At 55.1% G+C, this 24,876-nt stretch overlaps 2 protein-coding genes across 3 annotated transcripts in view; both read right to left on the reverse strand.

Moving 5' to 3' along the window:
• FAM53B (family with sequence similarity 53 member B) overlaps positions 1-24,870 on the reverse strand; it is a 114,640-nt gene extending 89,770 nt beyond the window's left edge. The window contains exon 1 of the mRNA XM_040254781.1: positions 24,681-24,870. The gene's annotated coding sequence lies outside the window, so the exon portion shown is untranslated. The remainder of the gene's footprint in view (positions 1-24,680) is intronic.
• EEF1AKMT2 (EEF1A lysine methyltransferase 2) overlaps positions 20,390-24,876 on the reverse strand; it is a 40,420-nt gene continuing 35,933 nt past the window's right edge. For both annotated transcript variants that reach the window (XR_005723538.1, XR_005723537.1), the window contains one exon: positions 20,390-20,605. The gene's annotated coding sequence lies outside the window, so the exon portion shown is untranslated. The remainder of the gene's footprint in view (positions 20,606-24,876) is intronic.

A 24,876-nucleotide genomic window follows, 5' to 3' on the forward strand; every position in this document is an offset into this window, starting at 1 on the left:
CAGCCTGAGCTGCTTCTCGAAACTGAAGCCAGCTGCATGCATGACCTGTCAAGAGCTCATTCATCACGAGAAATAACTGACAGGCCAGTCTCCTATAAGCATTCCCGTGATCCTCGCTACCACTGGAGTCATTCTAACCCGCCAAACCCAAGAGAGAGAGAGAGAGAGAGAGAGAGAGAGAGAGAAAGCGCGCGAGCGAGTGAGCGAGCGCGTCCTATGGACTAGAGTCCGAGGAGCGAACTCAAAAGGAAAGGAAGGCTGGGCGGGGAGGCGGAGGGGGTGGAGGACCAGCACTTACTGAGGGAGCACAGACTAGACACCGCCTTCTCCTCCAGACCAGGGCGAGGCAGAGAGAGAACAGAGGACGGGGAGACAGAGCCGGGGCCCCAGAGATAAGCTACTGCATGTTAAGCCACTTAGCCTAAGACGACCATGACCTGTTCTTCGCTCAGACCTATTTACAAGCACAGTGAATGTAATAAAACCACAGTTAAGGAAACAAAAGAGAGGAGGGGTTAAAAAAAAGAAAGAAAAAAATGGAACAAGAACAGAGGAGCCCAAGCAGTGTGGCCTCTTCCTGAAGGCGGCAGGGCTCGGGAGCCGGGGCTCTGGCCCAGCCCCATTTGCCAACTCACTTCCCCCGCGTGGCCTTGGTTCCCTCGCCTGGAAGCCTGGGCCACACGGGCTCCGTGTCTGCTCAGTAAGCCCCAGCTGGGTGGTTCAGCCAGGTCCTGCGGCCTCTCTGAGCCTCAGTTTCCTCCCCTGCATCATGAAAACGGGAGCCCGGGGGAGTGGTGACTCAATCAGGGAAGCTGAAGGTGTGTTGTGAGCTGGGGGCAGGCAGGAAGGGCTGATGCCTGCCCTGCAGTCACGCTCTGGCGGCCAGGCCTTGGCCGGCCTTTCCCGTCCTGCTCAGACCCGACCTCCAGCGTTCAAGATCCCGGGAAACCCAGACAACAGCAAAGGCCGAATTCTCACTCGCTGCCGTCGCAAGCCTGAGCCGTGACCTTCTGTACAGCTGAGTGGGGAGCAGGAAGCCACCCCAATACTCCCTGAGGGGCCGGTGATGCCCGGGTTCTGGGGCTGGGGAGGGGGGTTGGCCCCACCCTTCCGGATCTATGGGTGCAAACCAGGGTGCTTGCACAAGCACAGTTTCCAAGCTTGGTCCTTAAGCACAGCGGGGGCACCTGGTGTCTTTCAGTGACATTAACAACGTTCGGGGATGAAGGAAGTTTCTTGGCAGGCCAGGAAGTTAAGTCACTCACCAGTTTTCACACCTTGGTCTCCTACCTTCTGCAAAGGAATATCCTCCCCCTCGGCAAAATATTTATAGATTTTTGGTGGGCCGGAGGACCCGTCCCCAGCCAGGCTGCAGGCACACCTCCGAGCCAGCGCAGCTCGGGCAGGGAGAGGCGGTCGTGACCTGCTCCAGCCACACCAGCCTTGCCCTCACAGAACCCCTGGCCGCCTAGCAGAGTGCACGGAGTCCCCCCACAGCAGCCGGCACTGGGGCCACAGCTGGGAGGCAGCCCCTCTCTATCTCAGGGGCCCCCGCGGTATCACAAGTGTCACCCCGGTACATGGGAGGTGACGCAACGGTAAAGGACTGCTAGGGACGTGAGAACCAGGCCTCCCATCTGCCGCTCGCTCGGGAGGTCACACCCTGACCTCCTCTTGCGGACCAGGGGCCTCACCCTCCTGAACCCACTAGTGTTACAGGGTCTAGTGCAGAAATGAATCAGCCCGGCTAACTGATCTACCCCGAGGCTTCCGGCCTCCCCTCTGCCCCTCGTGCTGCAGGTGCCACTGGGCGGCCAAGACGAAACTCTTCGGGGTCTGTCGTCACGACACGTGCCCTTGAACTTCGGGGCACCTCACAGTCAACATTCTCCAAGCCGTGCCTCTGGTGCCTCCCAGGGGGCTTCCAAAGGGTGGGCCCAACTCCACCTAGATGACGCTGACATCAGCGCGAGGCAGAGAGAGCCACTCTGTGAACAACGGCCACTTGTCCGCACAGGCAACACCAGACTCTCGAGGAGAAGGGCTGAGGTCTGAACTCACAGCAAAGCCCAGAGACTCGGTTCTGAATGATTTAGAATGGTTCAGGAGCAGAAGGCAAGGAGCAGCTGCTCAGGGTCTTCGCTCCTGCTTCACCTTCCGGCAGGGCGTGGGGCAGGGGAAGGGAGGGGCGCCTCATTTGCAAACCCATCTCCACTTCCTCTAAGCACCAGGGTGGATGTGACAACCAGCCTCCCGAGCACAGCCCTCCAGGGGGTTAAAGAGTAAACAACAGGGCCAACCCAATTCCAGAAGCCCTGCTGAACTCTTGCAGGGCCTCCAGGGTATCCGGACAGCTCGAAGGGCGACTCCGAGAGCCCCGAAAGACTTAACCCAACCTCGGAAGGTGAGGAGACCAGCTCCTTTGTCAGCAACGGCTCGGGCCCCGGAAGAAACACAGGTTCGTTCCACATTTGTCCACGACATGCCCCAATATTCCTGAAAACCCGCAGACGTGCCGGCGGCTGCTGTCATCGTCACGTTACTGTCATCGTCCCCCATCGGGGCCAGAGGAACCAGGTCGTGGTGCAGGCTTGTCCGACCCTCAGGAAGTGCATTTCACTAAGTCAGCAGCTAAGCTCTACAGCCAGGCATTGGAGCACCTCCCAAACCCACCAGCTGGCAGGCTGGCCTTCGCCCCACGTAGAAGGGGCCTCGCCCTGCTCAGGAGCCTCCTCTGGAGGAGATGCCAAGCAGCCAAGAGCAGGAAGGGGCAATGCACACCTCCTTGGCCAAGAGGAAGCCCCGAGGAGGTGAGTGTAAATTATCAATGTGCTCAGAGTTATAAATAACAATAATAAAGCTTTTTTTAAAAAAAGAAGAAGTTGTCAGACTGATTAAGAGGACAAGATGAGACTGGATGAAATTTAACAGGTCCTTGGACAGAGGTCAGCGTTTGACACCAAAACCAAGCTTCAGGTGTGCTGGGTGAACGGTTAACAGCAGGTCGTCTTCCCGGGAAGCCGGCTGGGATGGGGCTGTGCTCACTCACTCTACAAGCCCTTGTCCAGTGGCTGCTTGGTGTCCGCAGGCGTTGAAGACAAAAACGCATGTAAGCCACAGGCCCTCCGTCCAGAGAAGTAAATATTAACTGATGCATGAGTGAAATAGAAAGTAAAATGCACTAAGAGACGGAGTACATTTTAAAAGACAAATGACATGATAACATACCTGGGTGCATTCAAACCTCGGCATCACCATCTTTACGGGGTGTATGCAAAGCCGTGCTGGGGTCTCCCCCCTCTCACCCCTAAGACATGATAACATAACTGGGCCTTCCAGAGCACAAACCTGGGCATCACCACCTTTATGGGGTGCATGCAAAGCCGTGCTGGAGTCTCCCGCCTCACCCTTCGGGAGGGGTTTTCTTCCTGAGCAGATTCTCGTTCACATCAGTTATTAATAAACCAACAGAACACTCGCTTGAGCCATGACGCTCATGAAGCTCAAAGCCCACAGCATGCCCAAATGTGGCATTCACGCCCACCAGGCCCCAGTAGCCAAGGCTGGCAAAGTCACTCTGTGGGACCCAGGTCTGGCCACACCCAGGAGTCAGTGGTACTCACAAGCCCACAGTGGGTCCCACTTCTCAGAGGGGTCAGATATGGGAGGCACCAACAGAATAAAACAGTTTCTCCCCCAAACTTTCAGCCCAACCCAATTTAAAAGTCACCTGCCTCCCACAAAGCAGAACAAAAGCAAAAACATAACTTGGGGAAACATGGTCTGTGCCATGCTACCGTCAACCAGGCGGCCTTCCCCTTTGAGCCTCAGATGGCAAATTAATCTGCCCTACAGATTAGTCCTGCTCGGGTGCAAAAAAATATGCATCTTCACCATAGACAAGACGGAAAGCAACTTAACTGCCTAACAGTAACAACAGGATAAACAGCTGCCCAGACATCCATGCAAGGGACAATATGCAGCTTTTCAAAAGACTTGATAGGTACCAAGAGGAAACCATTTTCCAGTCCAGTGCTAAAAGAAAAAGCAAAGACAGTGGACACAGCAAGCTCCTATTTGGGTAAAACTCAATAAATGTAATCATAATATAGAAGGGTGAAAAAAAACCAATATGAGGGATCTTTGGGAGAAGAAGAGGGTGGCTGAGAACAGAGTGGAGAGGAGGCTCTTCAAGGAATACCATTTTGCATGTTTTGAACTTTGAAGGTGTGTCCTATGCAAAAAAACATAAATGTTTAAAATCAAAAGTCTGTATATATTTATATATGCTTGCACATCCATGGAATATCTCTGGGAGATTAAACAAGAAGGCAAAAAGAACTCTTCCAGAGAGAGGAGAGGCAGAGTGGGGAGACAGGCAGGGAGGCAGGGAGGGCTCCTTTCCAGAGCTGAGTCTGACCAAGTGTATATATTGTCTGTTCTTAAAAATCACACGCTGGGCTCTCTGGTTGCTCGCCTCTTAGCCTTGTCCACCTCCAGCTGAGCTCACGACCCTCGGCTCTTAAAACGCAGTTCAGGTGTTTCCCCCTCCAGGAAGGCCTTGCCCACCCCACACATGGAGGATCAAAGGAGCATGAAATGAACGGGCAGCGTGTCCATCTCCCCCACAGGCTGTGAACCTCGGGAGGGTGAGAACCCACCACGGTCCTGAGTCGCAGCACCTCGCACGGACAGCTGCTCAGGGAAATGTTTGCTGAACCCCAAAACCACATTCACTCCATTAAATTGGGTCTCGACTTTCCTGATGCCAAAAGCTATTGAAACCTCTCTTGTTTGTAGGGTTTCTCCACAGCTATCAAAACTGGGCTGTTGGCACTAATTCAAAGCATTGCACGAATGCTCTCCTGGTCCATGGAGAGGCTGGGCTCAAAGCTGTCTAGGTTCCACGGCAGCAGAGCAGGAGCAGAGCATGTGGTCGGAACAAAATCTCTCTCTCTGATACCACTCACCTCCTGGAAACTTGCAAATACCCATCAGGAGGCTCCCTGGGCAGGCCGGCAGGTTGGCAGGCAGCCCTTCACACACCCAATCCCAGGAAAACCTCAGCCCAGGGTCCTTCCCTGTGTTTCCCGCCCCCCCAAGTTCAGCTTTTAGGAGAAAGCACCTGACTACACTCAGGGCTGGCGGGGAGGCAGCACCCCCAAATGCTGGCGTCCCCTGAGAAGCTGGAGGCCTGAAGGCCAGCAGCCAGCACAGTAAGCAAAGAGGGCCAAGGGGCAGGACCGCCGGGGAGAGGGGAGAAGTCAGATGCGCACGTGACGCTGTGCTCCTGAACAAAGGGCAGCTTCTGAGGGGCTCTGATTCAACAGGCAGGTCCTACACACACTCTGCCTCCTCCTCCTGGTACAGGGGCCGCGCCCCCCGTCCCACACTGCCCAGGCTGGCCGTGCCAGGGTCTGAGAGAGGAAAGTGGAGGGACCCAGCCAAGCCCTCACACACCACCCGTTGCTCACAGAGGTATACCGCAAGGCACACCTTGGAAGAAGCCACAACAAACCTGTACCGTGTACTGAAAAGCGGAGACATCCCTTTGCTGGCAAAGATCCGTATAGTCAAAGCTACGTTTTTTCCAGGAGTCATGTATGGTTGTGAGCGTTGGACCATAAAGAAGGCTAAGCACCGAAGAACTGATGCTTTCCAACTGTGGTGCTAGAGAAGACTTCTAAAAGTCCCGTGGACTGCAAGATCAAACCAGTCAATCCTAAAGGAAATAAATCCTGAATATTCATTGGAAGAACTGATGATGAAGCTGAAGCTCCAATACTCTGGCCAACTGATGCCAAGAGCTGACTCATTGGAAAAGCCCCTGATGCTGGGAAAGACTGAAGGCAGGAGGAGAAGGGGACGACAGAGGATGAGATGGTTGGATGGCATTACTGACTCAATGGACACGAGTTTGAGCAGGCTCCGGGAGATGGTGAAGGACAGGAAAGCTTGGCATGCTGCAGTCCACAGGTTCGCAAAGAGTCGGACAAGACTTAGCAACTGAACAACAGCAACAACACTGAGTGCCAGAAGACACATGTTGCAGGGCAGGAGCGAGCTGCAGCCCCAGACAGGAAGGTCCAGGTCTGGGCAGGTGCCCTAGAGGTGGCAGGAGTGTCGGGCTTCATGCAGACAGGGCGAGGCCCTGTCCAGAAGCAGCCAACTGCTGACGCACCCAGGATGCCAGGAGCTGGGGGCAGGTGAGGCCCTTCCCGCTTCAGCAGAAGGAGCCCCATGCTGCCCAAATGGTCATGTGTCCAGCTGATGCCTGCAGCTCTCCTAAGCCTCTGGAGGGTGGGGGCTCTGCCATTCAGGGGCGGCCTCAGTCGCACTGGCCTCCCCACCCCTTGCCTGGCTCCACCTCTCCAGCTCTCGGCAGGTGGGAACACCAGGCCAGCAGCTGAAGCACGAGGGGCACCCACCGAGCAGGGCCAGAGCATCCTGAATGGGCATCCCACGCTACCCCCTTCCATAAAACGGCAGCAGGAAGGTACCCAGGGTGAAACAGCTACTCTGCTCTCCCGGCGTGCCAGCAGCCCGGCTCCAACCCACGCGGCTAGCTCAGCCGCCCACAGACAATACAGCAATTGTCTTCGCTCCTAGGGGAGGGGGAGCGGCCACGTCCTGCCCCACGTGAGAATGTCACGACCGTCCCGGACTCCCGAGTCACAAATATGTGATCAGGGCACGTGCCGAGCACGCGCTCACCACGTGTCTGCGTGCCTATGAAAGCACAAAAGCAAAAGGGCCCGTGTGCTTCAGCTGCTGGGACTGGGTCCGGGGACAGCAGAGGACAGGGTAACGAGAAGTGAGTCCCAGACACAGCACAGAGACGCTTCATACAAAACCATGACTGCTTTACTGTCCCCCCAGTTTTTGAAGGGAAGTGGGGGCGGGGAGGTGGGGGAAGTGGACAGTTCTTTACAAAACAAAACTGCACGGAAAACTGCAAAGTGAGGCAAGACTGGTGACTGCCATCGCGTCCAGCTGCTCCATCCGAGGCTAAAGACGGACTGCAGACAGGCAGTGATTTCAGATTCACACGGGAAAACTGAAAACCAAAAATGAGGTGAAATTCATCTTCACAGGCAGGCAGCCGCCACTGACAACAACACTGATTTCATGACACCTGAGTCAGAGGGCGCCTCGGCCTCAAGACATACCTGGAAAGTTGTGGGAAGCAGGTGGAGAGCACGCGCATTGTGAGGGGAACAAGCTGCCCATGAGGAGGCAGTTTACCCAGCATCTCCGTGCAGATGTTAACTCAGCCCAAGCGCAGCCTTTCCTTGATGAGACAGGGTAAAATAAACCTACCTGGGTAAACCAAAATTCAAAAGATCCCATGTACCATAACTAGCTAAGACCTGGCCACCAAATCAATAAATATTAAAAAAAAAAAAAAAAAAAGATGCAAAGCTTTGTGTGTACGTCAAAGAACAGCAAAGTAAAAAGGGGATCCGAATCGCAAGCAGGGCAGGCATCAGAGTCACTGGCTGGGAACCACACCCTTGCTGGGGTGAACGCTGGAGCCTCTTTCAACAACGTGGTTACCAGTGCAGTGGTTCTCAAAGTCGTGGTCCCGGGACAAGCAGCAAGTTGCTTTACCTGGGAACTTGTTAGAAATGCCAAGTTTCACTCCTTACCCCACCCAGAGTGAATCAAAGACTTTCTGAGCAGAGGCCAGCAATCAGGGCTTTAACAAGCCCTCCAGGTGAGTCTGATGCTCCTTCAAAGTTTGAAAACCAACATTCTACTTGATTTGGTCCTTAGAACCCGGATACTTGGGAGGGGAGGACAATTCTGCAGATGAAAAAAAAGGGGTCCATAAAAGTTGTTGTGCAGTCCCCAAGTCATGTCTGAGTCTGACTCCAAACACTGCAGCACGCCAGGCCTCCCTGTCCTCCACTATCTCCCGGCGTGCGTGCCAGGTCGCTTCGGTCATGTCAGACTCCTGGTGACCCTATGGTCTGTAGCCTGCCAGGCTCCTCCACCCTTCAGATTCTCCAGGCAAGAATACTGGAGTGGGTTGCCATGCCCTCCTCCAGGGGATCTTCCTGACCCAGGGATTGAACCCGCGTCTCTTAGGTCTCCTGCATTGGGGGTAGATTCTTTACCACTAGCATCACTTGGGAAGTTCACTATCTCTCAGAGTTTACTCAAACTCACGTCCATTAAGTCGAGATGCCATCCAACCATCTCATCCTCTCTCGTCCCTTTCTCCTCCTGCCTTCAGTCTTTCCCAGCATCAGGGTCTTTTCCAATGAGGTAGCTCATCAAGAGGCCAAAGTATCGGAGCTTCAGCATCAGTCCTTGCAATGAATATTCAGGGTTGATTTCCTTTAGGATGGACTGGTTTGAGTCTCATGCAAATGTCCATGAGGTCAGAAAGGGGTGGAAGGTCTAGGTCCCACCACCAGCACTTCATCTGGGCCAGGACCTGGGGACTTAGATAAAGATGACCCAGTGCTTGTCCTTAAGAAGCTCCTAGCAGCCCCTAGAATGCTCTCAAGAACACCAGTGGGGGCAGGGCCTTTGGGGTCCTTCTCAGGAGTCTCGGCCCTGGGGGGTCAGGGGTTGGACAAAGCCCACAGGCATGGAATGGACTGGCTGGGAGGGGAGGAGGAGACAGATGGGGAGGCAGAATATTTGCCACAACAGGAGGAAAAAAAATGGGGTTGAAGAAAAAACAGTAAATGAAAGGAGTGACTGATACTAAATACCTGGAGGAATACAAGAAGAAAAATTCAATTCCTAGGGGAAAAAAAAAATAGAAATTGCCAATTGGAGGCTCTTCGCTTCCACTTGGTTCATTGAGTCTCTGTCGAAAAGAATAAGCTAAGAGACTCTTAGAAGCGTGTTCTCATTTACCCTGAGAAATTTCTTCTCTCTCGACCACCAGCAGAAGTTATCTACTTGATACATGGCAGCTAGACTGGCTGTCAAGATAATTTAGAGATTAAATCTTTGTTTAAAAAAAGAAAATCCTGCATCATCTATTAAAATCATGGGAGCACTTTTGAACTAAGAAGATTAAACTAGGTGAAGCAACTGAGTGTGACTCTAGGGGGTTTGGAGGGGGACAGAAACGATCTGCAGGGCAACCAGAGGGAACCCCAGGCTGGAGACTGGCTTCCAAGAGTCAAGGGTCATTTTTCATGGAGCTGACTGGGGGTCGTGCGGGCAGTTTCAATGGGAGCAGCCAGAGGGAAGCCTCACGGAGATGAACAGAGTAGTTTCCCGGCTCATCTCTGTCGGTTTCCTTGCAGGTGGCACAAGCAGCCAGGTAACGGAGGGAATGACTGTGCACTTGGGCATTTCCACCACTGTGTACCTTGAACCATACAATCCGGGGGACCAGAAAACCTAAATCTGCCTTCTGAACGGCATGTCCACTCCAGCGATCTCAAACACTGTCCAGAGCCAAGCAGGGAACAGAAACAGGTGAAGCCTGATGGGGAGGAACTGTGATGCTGAGCAGGGAGCCCCCGGGAGGCTGGATGGCTGGCTACCCTTGCGCGGCTGTGGGCGGGAGAAAGAGGACCCAGGATAATACTATATTAAAGGTCTTCTGATGTGTCGGAAAAAGTTGACCATCTAGACTTCTTTGTACAATCTTGGTTTTTAAATGTTGTCAAGAAATGCAGAAGTGCCTAGAGCACCCTGGGGGCCAAACAAACTTTGCCAGGGGACCACATCTGGCCCCCAGAACATGGGCGCACAGTCTCTGTTCTAAAGGACGCTTACTCAAGCTCTGAAGTCATTCAGATAACTGCACTTCATCTCGGTTTGAAAAGCCCGGTGGCTTCGCCCTGAGCACCCCACAGTCACGCATATCCATCTGTATCACTCCTGGCTGGTTCTGAGTTAGAGGAAGCCCTAAAAAGGACTAGAAAGCACAGACTGTCTGAAATTCAGAGCACACCAGGGCAGCACCATGATGCTTGCAATCCCTAATGGCAGAGGCCTGCCTTCCCACCCACACGATCAGAGAGGTGCGTGAGCTGCAGCCTTACTGGGAGCAGAAGAAGGCCGGGGTCTGCCCCACCGTCACCCGGAGGGCTCCCTTCCAGCCTCTCCCACAGTGGGGTATTAGGGAAGGGGTGCTTCCCCGGCAAGTTCTTTAAACAAATCCAAGTAAACCCAGCAGACAGAAGAGATGGTTCTGGAGCGCCGATGCCGCCACGTGGCTGGCTTCTTCGATCACGACTCCCGCACAGAACACAGGATCCTGTTTTGATGACCTCTATGCAAGATACAGAAATGAGACGGGGGTTTCCTGCCTCTGATTTCAAAACAGCCTGGGACAAATGAAGCCTTCTTGTACCACAACCACACATTCAGAGGGACAGCTCCTTCAAGCAGGCTTTCTTAAATGTCAACCCACAGAGCAACCTACTCCTCTTCCCGCAGGCCATGATAAGACAGTGGTGGTGGCGGGGGTCACAGGGGTGCTGTCCAGAGAAGAAAGAGACTCCTCTTGCAGATGGTGGCATGGTCGCCAATGGGGGATGGCACCGGGTGTGAAGGAGAAATGGGCTTTGGAACAGGAGAACTGGGGTCTGGCCTGTGAGGATGGGCCTGCGCTTGGATATGCCCGCAGCTCAGTCCCCTCCTGTGGAGTGGGGCTCATTGGCCAACAGCCAACTGCCTGGGTGACCATCAGACAAAAGACAGGCACAGGGCCAGCACGCAGCAGGTGCTCACCCAGCACCAGCTCCCTAAGTAACGAGCCACTTCCACGGTGAAGGTGCTGTACCAGGATTCCTGGGGGACACATATACTGCCCCTTTCTGGGTGGTGAGACCAGCGGTGAGCAACCCTGGGCATGGCCCAATCTGCCAATGCTCTCAGGCCCCCACCAGCCTTAGAGGGCAGGCCCTGGAGACCATCCTCAGTGGCTGGCTAGAGGCAAGCCGAGTGTCAGAGGAGGGTACGCAACCAAGCCTGGGCTTCCAGGGCTCTTGCTGCGTGTCCTCTTAACCCCAACTTCCTCCTCACCAAGCACTTCTTTCATGCAACTCTTCTGTGGCTAAATTCACCAGGCTTATCTGGTTTCCTCCCTTTTGCACTCTTGCCCAAAGCCCGTGAAGCTCCTCCTGATATCTTAGGCTTGCATTTTGGAGATGTTTTCATCCTGACGCAAAGGGAGTAGGCACTAAGCTGGGTGACACGAGCAGACTGGACTCATGGAAACCCAACGTGGACAGGCCCAGCCGTTCCCAAGGGCACCAGTGGACCGGACCCCTGGCAAAATGCAGCATCTCGTGAAAGCAGTGAACCCCAGACCGGGACAGCTCAGCGGAGAACAACCCCGTGGCGTCTCTCCGCCTTCAGAGTCCACCAGCGTCTAGCAACGCGGGGAGGCGGTTCCAGCAGCAATGCATTCACAGTCGGGCCCCACGCACAGAGCTCACATCCACGCTCCCCACATTTGCTGTCCCACCCCGGAAGGACTCTACCCTTAACTAGCTTCCAAAGGGACTGGGAGTCAGCAAATGTGGGAACCAAGCAAGACGAGAGTTACAGTTCAGCCCAGTTTGCAGCTAGTCAACAGCGCTGCAGCTGACAGCACTGTAATGAGAAAGCCACGTGATGCTGGCTAGTGGCAGGGCCTGGAACGTCTCTTCCTTCCTCATGCTACACAGAGGCCACCATTCTAAATGAACAGACTAGTTCCTCATCTGTTGCCCATGGAAAACATGGCCATTCTATCAAAACAAAAATGTGCCCAGCCCAGGAGGAACAGTGATAACAACCCATTGGGTCCAGGTGGTCTGGAGCGGAGTGTGATTGGAGCACAGGCAAGGGAGGATTTCTGTGGACTTGCACACAGCCCAGCATGTGTGTACACCTGCATGTGCACACACACACACCAGCGGGGGGCACAGCAGAGCTGATGTAGCCACCAGCCCAGGTGAGCCAGGAGCCAGGGGTAGAGGAGCTGGGGTCACAGGCTGGAGCGGCAGGGCTGAGGGGGTCCTTGTGTAGCCACTGGTCACTTGGAGTTGGGCACTGTGGTCTGCACGGTAAGGGGCTTGCCCACAGTCACAGAGAAGGAAGGTCTGGGGGCAGCTTCTCCATTCCAGGCCGAGGACCCCCTCTGTCGCATCACCCATTTCTCCATCACCTCCGAGTCAATGAACTCACTCTCCACCCTGTGTCTTAGGGCCAGGGAAGCCTGTGTCCCTTCTTTCCCTGGAGTGCCTCCTCCATACTTCCGGTTCCCTCACACACTGGGAGACAGTCTGGGCTTCCCAGGTGGCTCAGGAGTAAAGAATCCACCTCCCAACACAGGAGACGCGGGAGACTCAGGTTCGATCCCTGGGTCGGGAAGATGCCCTGGAGAAGGAAATGGCAACCCCACTCCAGTATTCTTGCCTGGAGAATCCCATGGACAGAGGAGCCTGGCAGGATACAGTCCATGGGGTTGCAAGACTCAGACACAATTTAACACACGCACGAGAGACTAGGCCTAGCGCACTTCTGCCCCCAGAATGTTCTGTGCCGCTGGGCTAAGTTTTATATCTGCGCCTTCCAACATGACAGTGAGGAACCGCACTGAGCACTGATGAGTGGTTACTGCAGGTGAAGAACTGATTTCTTAACGCCACTGTTTTAAATTTAAACAATCATAATTGTGTCAGTTATCCCTCAATAAAGCTGGAAAAAACTTTAAGCGGCTACCCGTGGCTAGCGGCTACCACGCTGAACGGCACAGGTTTGGTATACAGACCCATCCGTACAGGGAGTGGGTCAGCGCGTTGTTTTTTTTTTTTTTTTTTTTTCTGTAATAGGCCGGACAGTAAACGTCTTGAGCTCTGCAGACCATACGGTCTACCCCACCGCCTCCCATGACCTCACCTGGTCTCTCCACAGATCCACCCAGACCCCAGGCAGAAGCGGCCAGCCTGCTCTTTCTCTAGCAGGTGCAGGCAAAGGGCTGGCCGGGCATCCGCATTTCAAAGCCAAGGAGGGTACCAGCAGGCCAGGGGCCCTCGGGCCAACCCAGAGCCTGTGCCAGGCTGGCCCTGCTCTTCCGAGGCTGAGCCGAGAGCGCCGGGCCACGACCTAGACTCGCCACCCCACAGAGATGTCCTGGGGTCTTTTCTGCAGCCCTTGAGGACATGCCTGAATCTTACAAAAGGTTCAAAAATCTGATACTTTCCGTTTAAGCAAATTAGAACCCAATCACCTGCGGACAGGCCACCTTCTACATGCCTCAGCCAGCAGCCCAGGTGCCTGATGGGCGTGGTTCTTCCCCTCTGCTCTGCAACTCACCTTTTGGGTCCCTTTCAGCCTCCACCAGGCCTGACCACTCTCTCACTTTTCTTTCTAACAGGGTGAGGGCAGTTTGCTAACTGCCCTGGGAATCAGATGAACAGGAGCAGCCAGCTTACTTAACTTCTCTCCTCGAGACTAAATGCTGATGTACAAAACCTCCCACACGCTTGGAAAACACACCCTGAAAGCCGAGATGAGCTACTGAAGGGCCCAGCCTTGGAGGTTCACTATTCTCCTTCGTTATCGTCCTCTGGGCCCGAGTCACATGCCACACAGCCACCAGGGCCTGGAATCCTGGCTGGCATCTGAGGGTGTGGAGTCCCAGGTGCCAGGTGACCCATGCAGAACATTCTCACGTGTTTGTGTCAGCAACTCCCCACCCTTTGAGATCACCAGCGAGAACACGCTACAGCAGAACCCAAAGGGCACCCACACTCCTTTTTTCCATCACACCAACGTGGTTACCTTCTTCTCCTTTAAGGGGAAAAGAAAAAAAAAGGCAGGTGTACCCTGAATCAGACTTTTCCAGCTCATGCAATGCCAAAAGGCTTTGTTCATTTTGATTCCTTTAGTTCCAGTACAGGTGCAGGCAAGGAACTCTGGAAGGTCTTGGGAATCCCAAGTGCCCCCACTGAAAGCAAGAGTGGCACCTAAAATCAACACAAACCACGTGCCTCCAGCCAGTAGGTGCCACTTGGTGATAATTCCCTGTGTAGGGGGCTAGTCTTGGGCTCTCCCAGGAGGTCACTCAGAGGTCAAAAGGATGGGGCCCCTGAGCAGTCTTCCCAGAAGGGGGCCCCTGGTAAGGAGCAGGCTGTTCCCACCTCCTCCTCCCAGCTGCCTCCTCGCCAGCTTCCAGCAAGTGTCTGACTAACCAACCGCTACCTCTTTTGACCCTCATCCCTGCCTTCTCTCCTGGGTCACTCTGTGGTCTCCCGGGTGTCTGCTCCAACCCCACTCCACAGTGCTGCTCCCCAAGCACCAGGCCTCCCAGAGAGAGAAGCATCAGCAAGCGCCCCCAGCTCCCAGCCCACCAGGATAAAGTTCGGACTCCTCCGTCCGGCGCCCACACCATCCTGACTCACGGCTGAGCTGCGGGCCCAGCGGTGCGCTTCCCACCCTCGAGCCTAAGTCGTCCTCCACCACGATGGGGTGGTCTCCAGCCACCAGGCCTCCGCGCTCCCTGCTCTGGAATGCCTCCTTTCCTGGCCCCACCCAAACCCCTCCTTCCTCTAGCCTTCTGCTCAGCCCTGCTCCCTTGGGCTCGGTTTAAATGACCCCCCTGTGACTCCCACGGGACTGGGGCTCACCAGTGCCCCGTGGACCCACACGTCCACTACACTGCCCCAGGCGCATGGTGGGAAGTGTGTGAACACAAGTGCAGTCTGATGGTCTGCGGCTCAAGTCCACAAGTTCCTCAAGGCAGGGATTCGGGTCACTCATCTCGGGATTCTTCAGAGATGCTGACACACACTGTAGGCGCTTCCTAGCCACTGACTGAATGGGACTGCGCCGGGAAGGGGGGCCGGGGGTGGGGGGGAGGAACCAGCACGCAGTGTTCTGTGGTTACCAGAGAAGCAGCCATACATCTGAAGAGGCGCATGGGGCCAGGATGTCGGGCTCTGTCGCATCCAGCAAGGGCGGAGGCAGCCCGGATGTCCTGGTCACCCCCCCACACTGCCCCTCGGTCACTGAGCTTCGTGAGGTCCAGGAAAAGGGTCTGTGTCGAGGCCACCTGAGGCCAGCCACCTTAATGGGTCCTCTATGGGGAGAGCTCTCTAAAGCCAGCCCCAGCCACCCAAGCCAGACTGAGGGCAGGAGCAGCTACAGCCCGGAGTCGGGGCACCCACCCAGACTCAGCAAATAGTCTGCACACCCCTGCAGGAATGGGTCTCCCCAAAGCTCCCCAAAGGAGAGGGTCTCCCCAGGAAAGGGTCTCCCCAAAGCTGTCCGAAGCAGAGCACCAATCTCTCAGGCCAAGACTGTCCACCCTGCTCGCCCCACAGGACAGCCAGGCTACGGATGACGAGGGGACACTCGGGAGACACCAGGAGGACTTCTCTGGAAGTCCAGGGGTTAAGACGCCATGCTTCCACTGTGGGCAGCACAGGTTCAATCCCTGGGCAGGAAACGAAGATCCCGCAGGCTGTGCAGCATGGCCGAAAAAGCAAAAAGATGAACATGAAAATAAGAAGACGTGGGGAATGGAAACCATCAGGGACCACTGGCCTACCCACTCCCTGGGGAGGGGACGGCCCTCCCTTCCATCATCCCAGTCAAGGACTCGTTTGAAAAGCTCTGATGAGCTTAGATGAGCTCTTGCTGCTGGAGACATTGCTGCTACCTCCGGGGCGAGGTAGAGGGGTTCTGGAGGCAGTGGACTCGCACCCCAGGAGTCAGTGAAACGTGCCCCAGCAAACACCCCAGCTCCAGCCACATAACCTGACCCAAGAGGACACGGGCGGTTACAAAAGGCAGCTCAGCAAGTTAAAGGGAGGGGGGCAAAATAAAGACATCAGAGGTGGCGAGTCTGCGAAGAACCTTAAAGACAGTGAGGGACCTGCCACTCTCAGTCCTCAGGGGGATGCGGCCAGGAAGTGGCCACAGAATTCCTTCCCAGACGGTGGTGAGGGCAGAGCCGAGATAACGGAGCCACACCATGCCATGCACCCAGTGTTCCATGCTCAGGACCAAACTCAATCACCTTTGGTAAACAGGAGATTTTGTTTCCCAAGCAAAAAATGCTTAAAAGATTTCACCCATCTTAACTGAGAGAGACACTGCAAACTAGATCGTAACATGGGCTTTCAACCCTTCCTCCCCCTAAATCACAAGACATCCGCCACGGGAGACTGTGAGTGGAGAAAGGCGCTCTACCTGACCTGGCCTCACCTGGCCAGCCAGGGCCAGCTCCACGGTAGTCCCCACTGCCCTGTCCCTCGTCCAGTCACCCACTGGCCATAGGGACAGTCAGCCCGGTCCTTCCCCTCATCAGTCCCGCCAGAAGCACATGCCTGCCATGGGCTGCACCGCGACGTCCGCTGGGCTCCGAGTGCCCCCAACCATGGTTTCCCTAGGTTTCCCCCCAACCCAGGGGCTGGGTGCCATTAGCCTGGCCACACTCCAGACGAGGGAACCCAGGCAGCAAAGGCAGTCCTGCCTAAGAGCAACCGGTGAGCAGAGGGCACAGCTGGGATTCAAACCCCGGGCACTGATGCCAGAGCTGAAAACTGCCCTTGGGTTTCTCTTCCTCCCTGCCCAAGTTCCTCTGTAGTCCTCTGGCTGGCAGAACTTCTGCCCACCCAGTCCAGCTCACGTCCCACGGGCAGCACCACACCCTTCACCGGGGGGCTTCCTGGACAGGCCCCCACCCAACCCTGAAAGCACTAGGAGGCAGGGCAGGCGAGAGGAGAGAGCCGAGGCCACAGGGGTCACACAGCCAACTGGGTCCAGCAACTGAGCCGTCACGGGCCCACCACCCTCCCCCGGGGAATCCCAACATCTGACTGCCCCTGGGCCTTCGGGGGAAGGGGCCCCCAGGACCATGCCACAGAGGGCCCCCTGCATCCCAGACCCTGCCTGGAGTCTCAGAACCACAGACCCCAGCCCCACCCCCACCCTTCCATCCTGAGTGCAGAGGCCATTGGCCGTGGAGACCTGTGTCCTTCCACCTCCAAACTGGCAGAGAGGCAGCTTGCAGGCAGCACCCGGGACCTCCCTGCACTCCCAGGCTCCAGGCCAATGTGAAGGCCAGAGCAAGGGGAATTCCAGGCGCGGTGCAGGCCTCTCCCAACTGGGCCGTCAGAGCACTTGAGCCAGAGGGCGGCAGGAAGGAGGGTGGCCTCTCAGGGAGAGCCACCGCCTCCCCCCGGGGGAACCGCTCCAACTGCAGGGACACAGGCCTGGATAGACCCTGCTCCCTGGGCCCCGCGGCAGGCCCTGGCACATGGCCACCTGGGCCCCTCCTAGAGGTTGCAGCTCGGTGCCCAATCTCTAATCGCCAGGGGCCATCTCCCCAGACGATGGCCCCTGCTTATGGCAGGAAGCGCATCTCTGCTGCCCCAGGGGCAGCCACTGGGTCAAGAGGGAGCCTGGTGGCGGGGACAGGATGGAGGCCATCACGAAGAGCTGGGAGGTCACTGTTCCTCAAACCCGAGGCCAAGTCATTTCTCTAAGCAGCGGCATTTTCAGCAAGCGACAGAGCGAGTCCCTCAGCCACAGGCTGTGCTGAGGACTCAGTGAACGAATGAAGAAAAGTGGCCAGCACTGCAAGGGATGCCCGGCAGGTGTCCAATCAGTGTCTGCTAAATGAAGGCAGGAAGAACCCCCCCATGCCCGACCACCTCATTAGGCCCGAACCCAACTCCTCGTGAAGGAGAAAGAGCCCTTATTTATGCGCCACCACTGGCGCCCAGAAGAGCAGATGGACAAACCTTTGCCAAAGCGACCAAAGGCCTTTTGATCAAGCCCAAGGTTTCAGCACTTCCCCTCGGGTCTCAGTTTTCCCGGTGCACAGTGGCGGGCTTAGTAACCCTGCACTCTCAACGACTGAAGGGAGGCCTGCTGCCCCCACATCAGGGAGGAAGTAAAATCTGGGATGGACGGTCCAAGCCGACTGAGGGTGTCGGAGGGCATGTTTCACCAGGCTAAAGAGCACTGGACGAGGACCACGCTGCCTGCAGGTCTGGACTGCACAGCACACTGTCTCATGAGCAAGACGGTGTCCCGAAGTCTCACCGGAGAGGAGGCAGCACTCGAGTAGGGGAACCGGGGGCGGGGGGAGGGTGGGGACACAGGTTCTGGTCTGTGTACCGGCCCACGTGACCGGGCGAAAAGTCACCCCATCTCTGGTGGTGGGATTCACCTTCTGTAAGATTCCATCAGCAGGCCACGGCAGCTCCTGCTCTCCCAGCCCCTGGTCACCCGACATGGAACTCTACGAAAAACGTCATCTCAAGTATGTAGAAGGACAGGTTCCCGGCAGTCAGGTACCCTTAGGTGGCTGTCAGTATGACACTCACTGCAAACCAAGATGAAAAGGACCAGAGGCTCTCAGAAACACCGATGGACAAAACTGCTTCCTCCCGCCCCTGAGCCCCACATAGACACCATGTGCCCAACCTCCAGAAGGAATGCGGGACCTACGTGATAACAGACTGAATAAAGCCTGCCCTCTTCACTCCAGAAGGAGGCGGTTCAGAGGGGCTGTACCAAACCCTGTGAGGGACAGTGAACACCTGGCTGGGCCAAAACAGGAACTACCTGGATGATGCCTGCAGCAGGCACTGGGCCCAGGGGTGGGTACCTCTCAGATTCTCCTTCACTGAGACATGGCGGCAGCAGTGGAAAATTCCAATAGGTTTATTCCACTCCTGAACAGGAAGGCCCCTAATCCCCTACGAAGGAGAGGGAGGTATACATACACAGGGTCTATTCCAGTCCTCATGCCTCAGTCTTAGACACATAAGAGAATCAACTCAGAAGCTTTAAAAATACCAACGCTGAGTCCCACCCCTTCTCTCCAAGATTCTGATGTAACTGGTCCGAGATGCTGTCTGGGCATCCAGACTTTTTTTTTTTTTAAAACCTCCCCAGGTGATTCTAACATGCAGCCAAGGTTGAGGACCACCTCTGTGGACGCTAAACACTCGGTCAATGGAGATCCCAGGCCTCTCCCACAAACCCCTGAGGAGCAGAAAGGCCAGAAGACCCAGCCAGGCAGCCCTTGCTGGAGATGGGTCTCACTCTGCCTCCCCCTGGACCCCCGCCTCCACCCCCACACACAAACCAGGATCAACCTGCAAAGAGCCATCTGTCTGAGACAGAATGCAGGGCCTCTGCCCAGCCCTGGCTGGAGCATACCAAGTGCCCACACATTGGAGGATGGACAATTGTGCTCAGTTATTTGATTACTTTGGGCATGTAAACAGAATGTGATGTTGTGCAAACCTGGGCTGGCAAGTACCACAAAATGATTTACTCTGAAACATCTCACTCAGCTAACAAAAAAAAAGGGGGGGGAGATAAATGCTGGAAATCCTTTTAACAATCTCTTTGAAGGGAAAATGGGATCTGTATACATGGTGATGCTTCTAATGGGCTGCCAGATTTATTTCCCATTTCCCCCAGAAGGTCACTAGGAATAATCATATTTTCCTGTGAATCTGTCTTTTGTAAAGACAAAGCGAAACATTTCAGTCTTCCCAACTGAGGCACTGCCTTTGGTCCTATGGCAGATTCAGCAATAGAATTCAATCATTCCTTTAAAGGGGGAAGGAAAAAAAAAAGACTGCGGAAAACAGAGGGGTAATGGAAAGAGGCAGTTAAAATTTCTAAGTTTCCCTGTGGTGTTAACAAGACTAAACAAAATTTATGCTTTGAGATAAAACAGAACTCGGTGCCTCCGCATCTTATGAACATGGTGTATGGAGAGCGGGCAGGCTTGTGGAGCCAGAGAGAATGAAACAGAGCCCCCAGACACTCAGACTTCCAGCTGTTGTGTCCCGGCGCCTCCCTCAGCCTCAGTTTCTTCAACTGTAACCGCAGGACTGCTTTGAGAGTTGAGAGACAGTGGATGCAAAGCCCCTGGGCAAGGGTGAGCCTCCACAACCAGTGGGCACTGCTATTATTTCTGAAATAGCCCACCCCCATTCCAGCTAAATCCCGCTGCACCCAAGTTTTGTACAGGCCTGCATCTTGGGAGCCCCATTATATCATCGCAGGAGGAAAATCTGTTTCTTTGTTTTGTGGGAGAGTCAGAACAGCCAGGAGCTGGCTGCTCCTGCGTTCTGGGGTCAAATGGGCTTTTTACCAACATGATTTGCTTTCACCTCCTGAGCGGGGAGCTGGGTAGAAAAAGTCCCTCCAGGGACTACAGCTGCCTATGGGTGGGGGGGAGGCTGTGAGATATTCCTGCACAGTCTGGCCAGGCTGTCCCCCTCCCCCCTGCAAAAAGCAGCGTCCCGTGCATCAACCCCCCCACACCCTGCAGCAGGAGAGAAGAACCATAAAGAAGCGGGGTGCCCGTCACACTTCTCCCTGTCACACTTCTCCCTGACGTGATGTGAAATTCTACAAGGTAGACCCTTTGAAATGCAAAATCTTCCAGAGTCCTTCAAATGTGTTTTTATTTTCTTGGGTTCCTAAGGCTGCTTTCAGACCCACCCATCAGCATTTCCCCTCTCAATCAACCCACACTTAACAAAAAAAAAAAAGAGGAAGAAGAAGAAGAAGAGGAAAAAGCAGCAGGAGGAGGAGCAGGAGGCAGCTGCAGCAAAGACGTCTCTGTTTTTTGAAAACGCTCAAGTATCTTCAATCTCTGCAAAGGGGAAAAGAAAAAGAAAAAGCTTGTCCTCCGCTCCAGCCTCCTGTATCCCTCCTCCAGGACACCCTGAAGCCAAGTTTCCTCTGGAAGGTTTTCTCCCCTCTCTGCTGATGCTCCGGATCTCAGAGAACTTTCCTGAGACAAGAACCCGGGTGCCTCCCGACCAGAGTTCGGGAGGGTTAAGACCGGCACCACCAAAACCACAACCCGCAATTTTCGAAGCCCAAACCTTGATCCAAAACCGTGTGCACAGGAGGTTTGGATTAAACATCAAAGAAGAAGTTACCTTACAACAAAGTTGTTTGGCCAAGAAAATTACTTCGCCGTAAGAAGAACCCTCGGGAATGGTAAAATTGCTTTTGAATATAGACTTTTCAGTGGCTGGGGTCATTAATCATGTTAATGTAAACTGAGCTAAAACAAAACTTTTCTGAGCGAGTCTCTGGGCACATCAGCGTATCTAAGCCTCTGGGTTTGTTTCCAAAGTTCACATCCCCGGCACGCAATGAAACTACTGTTAATGGGGTCAGCTATTACAGTGCAGTCCCCGACCTTGGGCCATAATAAAGGTGACTCAGTCGTGTAGAAAGAACCCTCATAAAGTTAGGCAGGAAACAAACACAGAAATTAATCAGAGAAGGAGAGTCGATGATTTCGGAAAGTTTGTTCGTTGGGCAAGTTTAAACAGCAACTCTCCCTGGATGATCAGACGTTGTAGAAAAGAGCTGGGGGAAACCAGTCAGCATTCCTCACAGCACCCAAGTCCCCCGGCCCGGCTCTGTTGTGGAGGGTAGAGGGCAGGCCGGCAGCTGGGCCAGGCAAGGAGGAGAGCGGAGCCCAGCAGAGTTAAGCCAAGCAGAGCCCTGCCAGACCCGGCCATGTGCTTTATGCTGGCAACAAACCGGTTCTTTCAAGAGAGGAAGAGTCTGACAAAAAGGACAGCTGCAGCAAGATGAGAAGCTGAGAGGCAAAAACCTCGAAAAAGTCCCGGGTTTGGGATTCTCCTCTCAAGTCCACCCCGCCCCCCAAAAAAAATCACCTCTGGGGTTTTCAAGGGCTAGTGAATTTATTAAAGTGTCCCCCTTGCTGGACCAATTAATGAGAGCCCCTCCACATCTGGTTTCCATTGAAAACTGAAATTTGTATTATCAGCATATTACATAACAAATTATGCCTGCAGGTTTCTTTTATTACACATCAGAGAGGTGTGTGGAGTGGTGGTAATGATGGGAGTTGTGCTGATCTGAGTATTTGCTTATTTCAGTCTTTTTTTTAAGGGCAAGAACAAAGTTTTCCACACACTTTATGCAATCCAAAAGAAAGTCACACTGCCTGGGTAAAACATCAACGCAACAATCCAACAGTGGGTCCGAGGCACAGTCTCCAGCGCCCGCTGCATCCCGCAGCGGGTAAAGAAGGGTGTGCTTTCTCAAAGAGCAATGCAAAGGTACACCAAGTTGCTCCGGAGCGTCCTCTGCCGTCAGCTCCCAGAGTTTACGCAAGGCTCTTTTCCTCTCCAGCCTCCCGCAGGGGGAGGAAAGCTGGCTGGCCTTTCCTGAGCTTCCATCACGGGTCAGGCGCCTGCTCCCTGGACCCATTTAAAGGACACCCAGCCCACTAGGCTCCCAGAGAACGGGGGAGATGGAGGGGCTGGGCGAGAGTGAAGGAAGAAATCAACAGGGGAATAAAGGCGAAAAGGCGTGGTGGGAAACAGCCTAAGAGATAACCACACGGCTTTCTCCCATAAAACGCCAATTAAGTGCAGCAGCCATGATTACAATACGGTATCTTAAAGCTCTATTTCCTCCAATAATTTTACAAACTTCCAAAAACACTACTGCTACATGCAACTTACCCTGAACTGAAAACAGGAGGGAGAAACTGACTAAAAATATCATCATCAATCAAAACAGTGGAATGCTCTACTTGTCCCGCTAGCCTGAGGACATTCAAGCCCACTTCTGCAGCAGCTATGCTGCAAGCTTTTATTTAAAACGTGCTTTCTATGTTAAAATGATTGCATTGCAATAATCCCTTCTCAGGGGAAAAGAAGTCCTTGGGTAGAATTATTGGAATAGGTCATCAAACCGCCTTGTTCTCTGGAGGGGAGCATTTGGAAAAAGCAGCAGGCCTGCCCCCCATGCCTCCCTTTCATTTTCTGGGCTGCAGCAGCACCCTGTGAGCTGGCTCCTCGGTCTGGACCATGGCTGGCAGGATCCCGGCCCTTGCCAAGCACAGACACTGGGTCAAGGGTTACCAAGCCTGAACTTAAGACCCAAACCTTCTCCCACTAACATGGGCCTATCAACTGGGACAAGTAGCTGTTTTCAGTTTATCTAGCTGTCCCTAGCTGAGAAAAATGGGAGGGGGGGGAGGGAAAAAAAGAACTACAGATCGGCAATTCAGTATCAAAACTGTAACTGAGACAAGTTACTGTTAAGTGAATAAATTAAAATGAAACCAAAACCTAGCCAACTGCAGAAACAGTGAGTTTCACCCAGTCTACTAACTCCATTCCCTTCCAAGTCCTCAAACCTGGTAGCGTCCTACTGTAATCACTCAGAGTCCAGGATTCTGGATCAAGGAAGGATCTCCCTCCAGCCGGTGGGAACTGCTGGGAACACATATGCTAGTATGTCATTTGGAAGTCTGCTAATATGTTGTAAGCTGCACAAGACGCTTCCCTGGCTTCCCAGGCCAATAAACAATGCCATTCCAACTCCTGCAGCAGTCAATAGAAAACAGCCCCTTGTCTCCACCATCCAACAATTCAACAAACATTTGTTCCTGTTGAACAACCGTCAGCCTGGCTCCATCTGCACCGGCTCCGGCAAGGCGAGCTGGCGGAGGCGACGGCACAAACGCCCGGCCCAGGTCCCCGAGCCCGGGGCGCAGCCCAGCGCGGGGGGCCACTCGCCCAACACCCCCCCGAGTCCGGAGGCTGTAACGTATGGAAGACTCGGAGTGTGGCCTATAGGAGGCAGAATCCCATTCATCAAATGCTGCAAAGAGCTGTTCTTTGTTCACCGTCGTACGAAGTACAGTACGTGTGAATGAAGCCCGGCGTTCGGATGCAGGGAGCCTGGCTTCAGGGGGCGTCCGGGAGCGAGGGACCTGGCTCTCGACAGTCGCCAGGGCTCCGCCACCCGGTATCGAGCCACGAGTATTGTTCCTCAAGTCTGCGGGAGGGGATGGGGAGCTGGCGGGGGGCGGCGCGGTAGCCAAGAAGGCACTTTGGGCAATGCAAACCCAGGGCCCTCCCCGGACTCTGGACGCCCTCCTCTTCTTCGTGCCCACCCCACCAAGAGAAAGCCCGAGCGGGGAAGCCGACTCCCACGGGCTTGCAAATCAAGGACTGGCAAAGATGGTACTCGGCCAGGGTGCCCTGTGCCGGACGGCCCTTCTCGCCATGTGCAAAAGCCACGCCGGCACGGCCCTCCACCCCCACCCCATTCCGCAAGTCCCCGCGGCCGCGGCCTCCGCGGGGGCTTTTCCCCGCCGCGGACAGGGTACTCTCCCACCCCCAGCGTGACCTCTCCGGCCGGTCCCGCCGCCGCGAAGCCCGCCGCTGCGCGCTCGCATCCCGGGGGTGGCGGACGCAAACTTCCACGAACAAAAGAGTTGTCTGCAAAACGATGCGGGAACTTCGGGGTGCGCGGGGACGCCCGGGTCCCCGGCGCCTTCGCCGGGGCTCAAGTTGAGACGCGGAGACGGGGTAACACCCCAGGGCGCAGCAGTGCCCGCGCCCACCCCGGGGAAGCGCAGACTTTTCCGCAGGGGCCGTGCTGGCTCGCTCCTCTGGCTGCGCTCTGACAAGTCTCACGCATGCACCAGCGGCGGCACTCAGCGCCCCGAGAAACCGCCCGGCCCCACACGAAACCAGGCAGGCGGACCAAAAGGAAATCAGCCACACAAATATTGAAAATAAAAAGGGGGGTGGGGTGCTAAGGCCAGTGCATCCCGCGAGCCAAGCTCCCTACCGCCGGCGGCCGGGGCGCACTAGCCAGGACCTCCGCTCGGGACCGGCCTCCGGGTCGCCGCCGCCGCCGCCCGGCCCGGGATCGCTTACTGTGCGCGGCGGGACGCTCCGGCCGCGGGCCGCCGCGCAGTCGCCGCCGGCGCTCGCCGAGTCGTCCGGGCTGCCCGCCGCGCGGCCGCCGCGCGCACGCTCTCCTGCCGGCGCCGAGCGCTTTGTACGGAGCTGCTCCCGGGGAGGAGGAAATCGACTTGTCACTTCCTGAACTGTTTGCAACTCGTCCCTTTAA

This window comes from Oryx dammah, unplaced genomic scaffold (genome assembly GCF_014754425.2).
Source record: "Oryx dammah isolate SB20612 unplaced genomic scaffold, SCBI_Odam_1.1 HiC_scaffold_14, whole genome shotgun sequence".
NCBI lineage: Eukaryota > Metazoa > Chordata > Mammalia > Artiodactyla > Bovidae > Oryx > Oryx dammah.